Source organism: Choristoneura fumiferana, chromosome 7 (genome assembly GCF_025370935.1).
Source record: "Choristoneura fumiferana chromosome 7, NRCan_CFum_1, whole genome shotgun sequence".
Taxonomy (NCBI): Eukaryota; Metazoa; Arthropoda; class Insecta; order Lepidoptera; family Tortricidae; genus Choristoneura; species Choristoneura fumiferana.
The window spans coordinates 9559495-9571936 of NC_133478.1; the positions used below are offsets into that span (position 1 = coordinate 9559495).

General features: G+C 35.7%; 1 protein-coding gene across 1 annotated transcript in view; it reads right to left on the bottom strand.

The window, feature by feature from the left end:
- Nucleotides 1-12116, bottom strand: part of LOC141429678 (uncharacterized) — a 264174-nt gene extending 252058 nt beyond the window's left edge. The window contains 1 exon segment of the mRNA XM_074090108.1: nucleotides 11762-12116. The gene's annotated coding sequence lies outside the window, so the exon portion shown is untranslated.
- Nucleotides 12117-12442: the final 326 nt, after the last annotated feature.

The following is a 12442-nucleotide window of genomic DNA, read 5'->3' on the forward strand; positions in this document are numbered from 1 at the left end:
AGTAAGTTTTCCAGTTAACTTCTCATTAAGGGCGAGGTGGCGCGGCGGAATTTTATATGTGCTCCACGCTCGCCTTTGTTCTGCGGCTCTACTTCATTGCGATTTAATACAGAAAGAACATTATTAACCGTATATTTGTGCGCCGTGTCTTTTGACTGGATTTTAAGCTCTCTGTGGTGTGGCGGCTTATACATTTAAGTGATATAAATTCTCCGTGTGGCTCTGAAAATGTGCCTTTAACTGAGTATCAAATTATTAAGCGTATAATTATATTCTTAATCAGATTGAAATACTTATTTATTTGCCAATAAAAAATTACAGCATTACAGTAAAACCAATGCGGTGTAAAATTAAAATTACACAAAAAACACAAAAACAGACATTAAAAACACAAAGCACGTAACGAGAAAAAAAGTTATTTAGGGAGTTTTATAACTAGGTACATTATTTAATTGTAATACAAGAAACATGTCAAGTAAAAATTTCCTGTTTACCAAAGCTGACTTTTACTTCCTTAACAGTGCCAAATGCAAACTGTATTTCGCAGTCTAAACTAAACGGAGTCGATAAAAGTCACATCAGCTCCTCAAATTGTTCCAATCGCTTCAGATTACACAACAAACATAGCGTTACATCCTTGCGAGCTTCCCGATTGGTCGCTCGTCGCTCCACCAACTCGTCGACCGATCGGTCAAGCATCCACTCTAAATCAACCAGACTCTTTGTACACGCAACTCGACACTCATTTAAATAAAATTTGCATTTAATTCCCAAAAAATATTTAAACAGTTGCCCGCTTACAGATTCTAAAGAACAAATCTCCGAAGTTAAATTATTTAATTGAATATTTCATGCTGAATAAATTATGAAAGAAGACGGGACATCTCTGTTAGTTATAGATTTATGTTGGTGAAATGAATGCAAATGTTATGAGGCAAAGTATGAGTGAGCAGGCCATTCCCCGGCGGTTATTACGCACTTCCCCTGCGTTATAGGTTGATTATGCAACTGCGTTTATTTGCAAGCCATCCATTCCAATGTGAATAGCACGTTATTATCAAAGAATCCTTCAGAGATTTCTAAAGGATGTAAAGCAAATTGAATGGTTGTTAGAATTTGATGATTTTTCGATTTATTGTCTTAATTGATCCTTAAAGTCGGCTTACGCTTTCGCCAGCCAATGAACGAGAAATAAGTCGAGGTCGACATAAGTAAAAAAAAAAAATCGAATATTTCACTTTAAAATGTTTAAGTACTTCGATACTCTAGCCTTTCTCTTTGCTTTCTATGTAGATTTTTGTACCTTTTTGCGTCATTTGGACACCGTTGATATTCGTGACGGGTCATTACGAATTGGTCGGTAGTCGGATATCTTAGCTCAAATTCTTACGGACGAGTTATGACAAGCAGGCTTGGAATACTAAATGAAAAGCACCAGACCACCTACGTGGCCGTCCTACAAAACCAGCTCGTACCTACATAACACCAGCAAACCGTTGCGTTCCAGAATATGAAGATATGTAAATGATCATTAAAATATTGATAGTAAAAGTATGCAAATTTTGCTTAGATGAAAGAGTTAAAAATACAAGATTAATGGTAAATTAACATGGTTTGTGGTAAAAAAATCTTCTGATTACCCACCATTTGAAGAATATTATACCTTAAATGTAAAAAGAAGAACTATTTTCGCATGTTCTTATAGGTAATCTTCAGCTATCTCCATCTTTTCCCGTATTTGCCGTTAAACGTAACACGGGCCCTTAAAAATATTTAAACTGCAATAATCTCTTTTAGTACGCCAGTTATCCCGCTTGAGGTCCCGGGTTCGATTCCCGTGTCGGGGCAGATATTTGTATGAAAAATACGAATGTTTGTTCTCGGGTCTTGGGTGTTTAATATGTATTTAAGTATGTATCTATCTATATAATTATATTTATCCGTTGCTTAGTACCCATAACACAAGCTTTGCTAAGCTTACTTTGGGACTAGGTCAATTGGTGTGAATTGTCCCGTGATATTTATTATTTATTATTATTATTATAGTTATCCGTTTTCACCAATATTTTCGAGCTTTTTACATCCAAAATAACCGTAATCGTTGTTTTCAATGTGTGTAGAGACTCGCTGCTCGATTTCCGATTGCCGGTCACCCGATAGAGCGCGGACCGGCTCGAGTTACTGCCGAGCGTGAGGCTGTTCATTGTTTGCACAAATGCGTGCTTCGCAAATTGCCTCCTTTGCATTCGATTATAGAAATCGATTGCTGATATAATGATTTTAATTGACAATGTAAATCAAGACAAGTTTATTAAGTCAGGTCAAGAAACCTCGACGGCTGAGCTAACTTATTCGAATAAACTGCGTAAGCATGCAATATTAGAAGTATTAATAACTTTTCTAAGGTCCAGTGCACAAATAAGGAGTATTTTTTTCATACAAAGCTTATTCAAAATTGTCCCAATTTTTACCTCTCGTACCTTACCTTGTCGTTTTCAGTCGGTACACAATTTCGTATGGCTTTTCAAACATGACGTTAAAATGACAAGGTACAAAAGTGATCACTTATACCTATTGACTGACATAAAAAATCTCATTTATTGAATCAGGCGTTACTTTGCGGAGGTCCATATCAATGAACTAAAATAATTTAATTTAATTTAAATTTAATTTAAAACTCTGAAGATGAGCTCTGTTTGAGTTCGAAACGCGTCAGTGTAGTGTGGTGGTGGTGATAGATGGGTTTGTGTGATTTGTGTGTGTTCTTACAGTGTGGAGGTGGAGGAACTGCATGAACACGCATATTTTGCATAAGCTTAGCTATCGTAAGGACGCGGGTGAGCAAGGAAATTATTTTAGTTCATAAAAAATCTCTATTGCCATTATACAAAAAATAGCAGAAACCAAAACTTTGAATATAATTGGCAAAAGATAGGCAAAATGCGCTTGGTAAAGCATTGTTAGCAAAAGTTTAAAACCAAAATAGAAAGAATTAATTTGACCTGCACTGTATAACGCACAGACTTCAACACCACAAACATCCCATAATATATAAACGCGTTTTAAACTCATTAGTTCATTCTCAAAACTGAGCGCAAAACCGAATTCAGACAAAAGAAATGATAAATTTCTTTTATCTTGCACGTGTGGTCGCAGAGCAGCTAGGTTCCTGTATCAAAATTAAAATACCTATAAACGATGCATCATTATACTCTACTATTCACTCACTCACGCTTTTACTCCCTCAATGTAATCGACGTTTAAAGACGAATAAACACAAGTGTAAACAGACGGGATTACGTCACTATACTCCATTGTTTACGTACGCTGTATCATGTGAGATCATACAATCACTTATTATACCTGTTTGACTATGGAATTTTGCGTTCCAACTATCACATGACAGGGACTTCATTTCTAAGAGTGATTATTTATTTAAGCAGATGAAATGGGGAATAATATTCTTAAGCTGTACCATTTTTCTTTAGAGACGAGTCTTTTTCGATTTCGAATATTAAGATAATGGAGCCGTCAGTCCATAATTAATAAATAAGATATGAAATAACATTGTACTTATATCAATACTAGTGTATAGATGTAGTGACAAAAGTTGTTACACAGGCCAAGTCAAAATCAATCTTAAGCCAATGTCATAAAGACTTTGACATGGAAAAACTTTTCTCAATTTAACTATATCCTACACTCGCTTTTGACAGCCTCTATAAGTATTCACCTATCAACCGCCAACGATGTTAGCCGCAATCACGAGTACATTTTTGAATCACAACAGCCAAATCATATAAGTATTGCGGTGGGGGAGCTTTTCAACGTCAAAGTCAAAGTCAAAATATCTTTATTCGATTTAGGCTATTACAAGCTCTTATGAATGTAAAAAATATCTACCACCGGTTCGAAAAAACCTCTTAGAAACATCCGGCAAGAAACTCAACGATGTGAAGTTTACCGCTCTACAGCTACGTCACATAAAGTACCTACTTCGAATTGCTGAAAGAATTTGTAAAAGAGTCAGTGGTCATGGTCATTCTGCGGAATTATCGATCCCGATACGCGAAACTCAAAAACCACCCCAGTAAGCGAGTTGGTATTCAAGTAGGTAGTAAATAAAGTCACTTTATGTAAGAAGCCATGCGGGCCGGGCCGCTTCCTAAATAATGTGACCGACCTGGCTCCGCATTGCAGTGATCTCAAGTACTTAGCCGTCTTTGATTGACCGAACTCTTTTTTTACAATTGGAGAACATAATACTCGTAGTTATTTGTGCAACAAGAGAGCAAAGTTGTTTTTTGTTGCGAGTGTTGATTTTGAATCCCCAGTAAGCGAAGGATTCTATAATTGAATCACGAGCGGTAGCGAACACACGAGATGCAAAAAACTTTGATCTCGTGTGACACATACAATTTTTCACCTCAGCAGCGAGAATATTTATTATAAATGTTATTAAACCTTTAAATATGATTTTATTAAGATTTCTATTACATAAACATAAATATATTTGTTACAAATTCATTCAATTAGACAAATATTTATCCCAACTGTAGAGGCAGTATACGGAATTCGTTTACAAAAAAAAAACTGGAGAAGCGGCTTTCGTGCAACGAGGTTGCATACTTTATTAAAAGAGCGGGAAAATTTACATTTTGGAAATATTTCGGTGGCATGTAATTTATTAGGTATCGATATATTTTTAATACCATAAATATAATTTAAGATTGTAATCAACACATTTGATCCTATCTTTCGCTTTTTTCGTGTTGAAGTGAAAGTGACAGACCAAAGTGTAGTTCAAATATTTGAAATTCAGTGAGTAGACCCAACACTACCCTCAGCGTTTAAAAAAAATAATTAAAAAGTTACTGTGTCTCACGGAGAGTTCATTCATTAAGGTTCCTGTTCTGTTCTGTCCTGTTCCATTAGATTCCTGTCCAGCAGTGGTGTAGGGGTTTTAGCACGCAGCACGGATTGCTGAGGACCTGGGTTCGATTCCCAGTGCTGGTCTCTTTTTCTGGTTTTTCTGTGCATCCATGTCTCAATTTGTATTTTCGAAATGTCTTGTAATGTTGTTACAAGATATTTATCAGGCAATCTTTAAGTTTATTTAGCGCTTCAAGGAAACGCGCGTCATGATTTTACTCATCTAAAAACTAAACGTGAATATTAAGCCGAGGCCGCGTCATAATCGTTTAAAAATAGCATCAACTAAGTCTTTATTCGATGCACGTGCATGCACTGAAACGAGGAAGAATATTGAACTGTCAATAACTGACAAAACGGGCTCTGTGATGATGTATGAAGAAATATTTTTGGTAATCAATAGTCAGACTAATATGCCAACTCTGAGAAGGAGTCAACAACGACCTACGTACTTAATTTCCATCTGACTATCCCAAAGATTTAGGTACATTTTTATAACGTATTATAAATACTTAAAAAAAGGATAGCTGAACTTGTTTGGTTGCTTGACGTTTAGCCAAAATTTACTAATTAGGAACCAAAATTATGCTAATATTGCAAAACTGGTTTTGTAAGACATCACCCAACTTTTAGCTACAAGTAGGACTTAGTTTTGTTGTCAGTTTTTTTTAGTGAATTCAAAAATAAAAATCAGAAAAAAATATTAATCATGGTGAAAAGTCAATCTTAATATTGATTCTTCATCATGATCTGTCAAGAACAAATAATAAACATGATTTTTATCACCCGTTCAAAGAAAATAGATAAACACTTCTTATTACAGTATTTCTCAAAACGTTGTCCCGTCATGAAATTGACAAGAAATCAATTTTGTCATGAAATTATTAACCGTAAGGACGAGATCATAACATAAAACATAAACTACATAAAACATCCAAAACTTCTTGACGTCAGTAAAACGTCACGAAATCTTGGGAGGAAAAATTTTTAATTTTGTAACTACATCAAAACTTTCTACTGGATCCAACACCAAAGATTATCTGACTTTTTATCACTTTTACCACAAGGTTTTGTATACCTATTTTTAAAAACAATATTACTTATTTTTTGTGGTGAAATAGCTTCAGGAAATATTTTTTTTAAATAAGTGGACAACTGAAAAAATGAAAAATGGACAACTTTTTAAGAAATAGTCATTATACTCCTAATGGGCACCGAATAAGGCACTCGGAAATATTGTCAACTGCGACGTAGGTATAACGATTGTCGTGGTGGTAGTTTCTATAATTTTCCCGCCAAATTGCTTTTATTTTCTTCACCTGCTTGTACTTCCATAGTAGTCTATGCTGTTCTTTTCCCTTTTTATTTTAATTTTATAATTTTAAAACGAAGAGTGTAAATAAACTATTCATTTGGAAAAAATCTTAAATAAATAAATCAAAATAGAGTACAAGCACTATCGCTGGTATTAAAACATCTAGAAGTATAGTATAAACTAATTGAAATAAATCGTTTCGATTTTCATTTATTTTAACATATTTGTTGTTTTTTGAACGGTAGTAGAACAAACTCAACTTTGCTGAAGGCTTTTTTGACATCATCTTCAAGATAGCGCATTTCGTTTCGTCGTCCTACTGGCCAGGTAGGCCGCTAGGAACGATACAGTTTCTTGGGTCTAATGATAAATTAATTTAAAAAAAAAAGTCGTCTTGGACGTTATATTATAATTACAAGATATTTTTTATGCGGAATTCAATTCTGCTGACGGATTATTCCGCATAAAACCTTTCTTATAAGACGTAAGAAATTTTCTAATAATATCAAAATGCCTAACACTGACTTAATTACATCCTCAAGTTGAGGCTAAACATGGAAGTACCTTTGTTCACATTTCTTAATAACATTGCCAGCAATGTATCACAATAAGTTACCATATAACTTCGGATATCTTGTGCAGCTGTGTATAGGGCGAGTCGTAAAGAATAGTTAGCAATCAAGTTGGTTCACTTAGCATGCCTAATGAAGTTTACTAGCAAGTTTACAGTTTACTGATCAGAATAAACTATTGTGTTTGATACTATAATTACATTCGATAACAGTTAAACGAAGATGACGGTGATCACGATCATTAAAAATGTAAGCTATTTTAATAACATTAAGGCGCAAAATTAGGTTATATTTAAATTTAATTGTGTTCACCAATTAAAAATACTTAAAAACTACACAAAAAAAACTATTTACACAGTATAAATTTAAACTATTAAAACTACACTTATAAATAAAAAATTGCCCCAGATCGATGCCTATGGGTAGCGTGCCCAGGGCTGCAGCATTGCCACGTTGGTTGGCAATGCTGATCCTCTGTGCCACGTATGACGCAGCTTGGAGCATTTGTAGACTCTGTGGGCGCTTTTTCCCACAATTCTCAACCCCAAACGGCTCAAATAGGTAGCCACTATTAATAGCTGCGTATATACATAACATTATGCCATTGATTCAGAAAATTTGGGCAGCAACACAGCAATTAACGCGCTTCAAATAAGTCAAAAGATTAAAAACATTGTGTTTAGATTATTCTGTTTTTTTTTTTGTTTTTAATGTTAAGACTTGCACTAAGATAGGGAAATTAATCTGTTGTGTTTTATTACATCATATGAATCATAAATTCTTGTTCTTATCTTGGAACATAATGAATATTATACTTTTACTTTTGTCATTTTACTTTTATTTGTACTATTATTTATTCTGTGCTTTTGTTAAAGATTTACGGAATCATATCATTGACTCCGAAAATTCTATGTTACTTTATGTTTAGGCCAGATTTGACCTAGACGTGACATGGTCACTCTTGGGGATCACTGTAACCTGTTGTAGTTAACTGCTATGCAAATGAATCTTAACAATTGATAAGCTATAATACATTGAACAGGATAGAATTTAATATTGGTTAGCGCATTTTAGGTTTCTGTCTGTTCCTGCCTACCCACCATCCCAGCCTATACACGTCCCACTGCTGGGCGCAGGCCTCCTTCCAGAACAAGAGGGCTTGGGTCATAGTTCCCTCGCGGTTGGGAACTTCACACGCACCATTGAATTGCTTTGCAGGTTTGTGCAGCTTTCCTCACGATGTTTTTCCTTCACCGCAAAGTTCGTGGTAAATTTCAAATGTAATTCCGCACATGAATTTTGAAACACTCAAGAGGTGCGAGCCGGGGTTTGTAACCCACGACCCTCTGCTTGAGAGGCGATAAGTCAAACCACTAGGCCACCACTTTTTTTTGCCTACCCGAAAGATATTAAATAGGTACCATACCAACGTACCTATTGACACGGCTCCGCCCACCGTCTGCCGTCATTCACAATTAGGGAAAATATTTCACGGGTCAATTTACACCAGTTGCCTGGGCCTAAACTAAGCAAAGTGTGTACTTGTACTAGTTGTATATTTGCCTTGGGTCGAAAATTTTCGAATTCATCAAATACATATTAAAGCAGCTACCCCTATCTTGATTCGAACCCAGGATCTCTAGCTTCATCGTCTGGGATAAGTGTAGGGCCTACACTGTAGGCTCCGGCAGGCAACGAAATAAGGTAAAAACTAAAAGGGCACAGTAATCCCCATACAAGAAACGAATTTTAGTCAGCGTTTATGCACGATTTTAATAACATAATGACAGTGATTATGATGGTAGGAAATAGTAGGCTCTTCGTGTGCGAGTACGACTTGCACTTGAGGCGATTCTTTTCCTTGGTGAAATGCTCCTGAGCAAGATTATTTAAAGCCTGGTTGTTGTAGGTTATCGTATCTCAGTGATACTTAAAAAAATAAGTTAAATTTTATATTTTGTAAACAATAACGAGAAACGCCGCTGTTTTTAGTATGGCTTCATGCATTTTAGCAGATACTCGTCGTAAATGCTTTTCTAGTTACCAAACAAGAAGTCGTTGAAGAGGAAACACTTTTTTATTATGTCTAAACCAAAAGTTACGTAGGATTTGGCTTGCCTAAAGCCGATTCACCCGATTTCATTAGATCTTTCATGTGAAAACCTTTTCGTTTGATGTTGGGACTTTGAATACGTCGTACCTACGTAAATTCCCTGAAATATATTTTTTGCGCAATACTTAATATAAAATATAAGGCAACAACCATTTCTAAGTCTCAATACATTCGTATGTTTAAGTAATTACCTACATACCTAGGTATCTTGTCAAAGAGGAATGTAGAATTTTTGATTCTGGAAAGTTATTGTGTAACATCTAGTTTAGTAGGTGCCATGATATGTAACAAAGAGACTGTGATCATCATACTTCTAGTCGTTGCCTCAGGTGATCCCAAGGCTGGTATTTACCTCCCTCAAAGAACAGGATAGAAGTTCACAGGAGCGTTTTGGGGCTAATGCCTGTGACGGCAATCTCGACAAGGTTAAGACTTTCTACATTCAGTTAAGTATTTTTTAAGTATTAGAGGGCAATTATTATTTTTTCAAACTTCGTCCTTAATAAAGGTTTATACGTTTAATCTTATGTACTCATCTGATAATCTTGAATCTTATTAGTATTTACTATTCAGTAGGTACATCTCTCATGGTAAATTATACGTGAATTGTAGCACAGAAATTTCCGAACCCTAAGTCGATGCGTGTGTGACACGCACACGACAAGACTTTAATCTTCATCAATTATTTTGTTTCGGACATGGTGAATATTAAGAAGTCCTTTTAGTGCTCTCAAGTTCTTTAAGAACCTGTTCTATTTCATCCATTCCTTGTGCTCTCTCAATTTTATTCTTCGTTCGCGCTCTTGTAAATGATGACATTGCATTTCATGCTCATTTTTACGTTCTTTAGCCATTATTTGACTTTGTAATACCAGTATCAAGTACTACCTTTCTGTAATACCTACTTATCTTTTCGATGATAGATAGCTATCTTAAAAGAAATTCATATTCTTTTGATATACATTAGATGATTTTATCTTATTTTCCAGTCGAAAATTGAAACGTAAAATTTCTTTCGCAAAACAAACATCTTGATGTATTTCAAGTAATAATAATGGTCCTCTATTTTGTCTTCCTCGCACAGCATAACATAACCGAGTAATTTATTCATGCTTTCGTTATATTCATCATCTGCATAATGAGCTTTAGAAGGTACAATAACAAGAAGCTTAGAAAAGTAAATATTCGCTGTTTTGCACTGTGATTCAGGCGTGCAACTTGTGGGACAAAATAGTTTATTTTAATTTTTAACATAATATACTGAGCTGCAAAAAATCTGGCCCTCAAATGTATGCAGTAGGTATATGGAGAGTGGGCCAAATTTTGTGTATATTTTAGTTTCATTTCACGGTTTTCATTTCCAATTTGTATACTGTAATAGATAGCATTAAATTTAGTAAAACATATTAAGAATGTTGACTACTTATATCTAATTTATTTGTGTAGAATTTTTTGTTCATTTGAATATGAATTTCACTGTTATGATGATCACAATTTTTCATATAGGCAATTAGGATGGTTAATATACGTTTGGAATAATTTAAATAGAAAAGAGCCAAAAGGAACGTGTTTCTGGTTAAAATAATTTGAAAAGTTAATGAATATTTTGAACAATTAATTAAGATTAAAGCTAAAGGTAGTTAACATTGCGTCGATATCGATCACCTAGAATAATTTAATGTAGGTACAATAGTTAACCCTATCCTAATCATCCCAAGGCGACTCAATTAACCCAATTACAATACCGTGATACAGCCAGTGTGGAACACAATCGCTAAGTTCAACTTACTGCGTGTATTAATTAATTTTCCTGAGTATCCATTAATCAAAGCACATTCAATCAAAGTTAAACACAAGGTTCGCGGGAAATTGTTAACAGGAGAGCAGATGAGCGGCCACGTGCGTCGCGGGCGGGTACCGGGCCAGAGACTGCGCCGTGGGGATGCGCAGACCGACCAACTTGCCCTCTCATTTCCATGTATCCACCTCTTAGACAAAGGACCTCCGATCAATTAGGATTCAACCAGAAACTGCACGCGCTTTCACTAAACAAGCACCAGCTAAAACTCTGCAATCTATGCTTCAAGCCTCAAGCATATGACGCGGCAAAATAAGAAAAACGTGCATTACAAGCCAGAAAGAGACGCAAATATACAGATTAGTGGGTTGCACGAATGGGACGGCTTGGAACATTTTGTAAGCTGATAACCAGAGGCAGCGAACTGGGAGCGAGGGGAACCATATTCTCGCGCGACTCCGTATGAATGTAATGAATTAAGTTTCAATGCTATAGACCAGGCTTTGTGCGTGCGTGTGAATGACTTTGAATCATTAAAGCTCAGCATGGCACTGTTAATGTGAAAATTAAATGCTTTATTAAATCACAAATACCACGCATGAACAATGAACATATTCTGGTAGGTAGAACGGGAAAATTCTTATTAGAATGTTAACAAGTATTTTAAACACATATTTTTTTATATCAATTTGTAAGAATCACGTGATACAGTACAATAAAACGTTAAGAGTCAAGAAATATAATTTCGAAACATTATGGCACGACAAGGTCTTGGCAACCTCATTCTCTGTGATAAGGAAATTGACATCTAAAAAGCTCTGTTGTTATTCACGCTTAAAACCACATTATCCCTATCGATCTAATGATATAAAGTTACACCAAAACACATGCGCTACTATATCTACGAAGTGGCTGGTTTAACACAAAGCAGTCTCGAATCGCGACTCAAAACGAGTAGTCGAATACGAACAGAACAACCAACTGTAGTCTGCAACATATACAAACATAGACAATTAGCGTGCAATTTTTACCTATACATCCATGAAAATGAAATCCATCATTGGATCCTTGTGAATCCACTGCCACGGGACGCACACACTACCAAGCACGCACACTAACACGAAGTCCCTCCTCACGCAAAGGGAAAATCTTCACACACGACACAGATAAACATGTCAACTGCTAGACATTGTTACCCTAAAGTCCTTTCACGTTTTTCACCACAAATACACCATTACGCACAAATAATAACACAAACCGCATAAACGAACACAGAAACACTGAATTATTTCGCAATATCACCCGCGTCGAGTCAAGAAGACGTCGCTTTCGTCGAAAATACGCGTAAGTATTGTAGTGTCGATTCGGCGACTGTACTCCCCGCCCTGTTCCAGACTCGAATGGCGCCGCCATATTGAATCTCTCTTCACGGCCGCACAGTGGAGCATCTAGCGGCGGTGCCCGGAACGAATATGCACAATGGTTGGCAAACAGCTCTGCTTTTATACTAAACCTGCTGATTTAAACCAATTGTTTAAAATTAGACAAATCTGTCAAAAAATTGACATCAGTTTTCATTGAATCATAAATACAACACTATGTAAAAGGCATTATTTAGATAAGTTGTTTTTAACGATCTACGAACGCGTTTATGAACTCACTTCGTGCTTCTGAAGCAATCCACTAGATAGCGCTGATTACGTATTGTTATA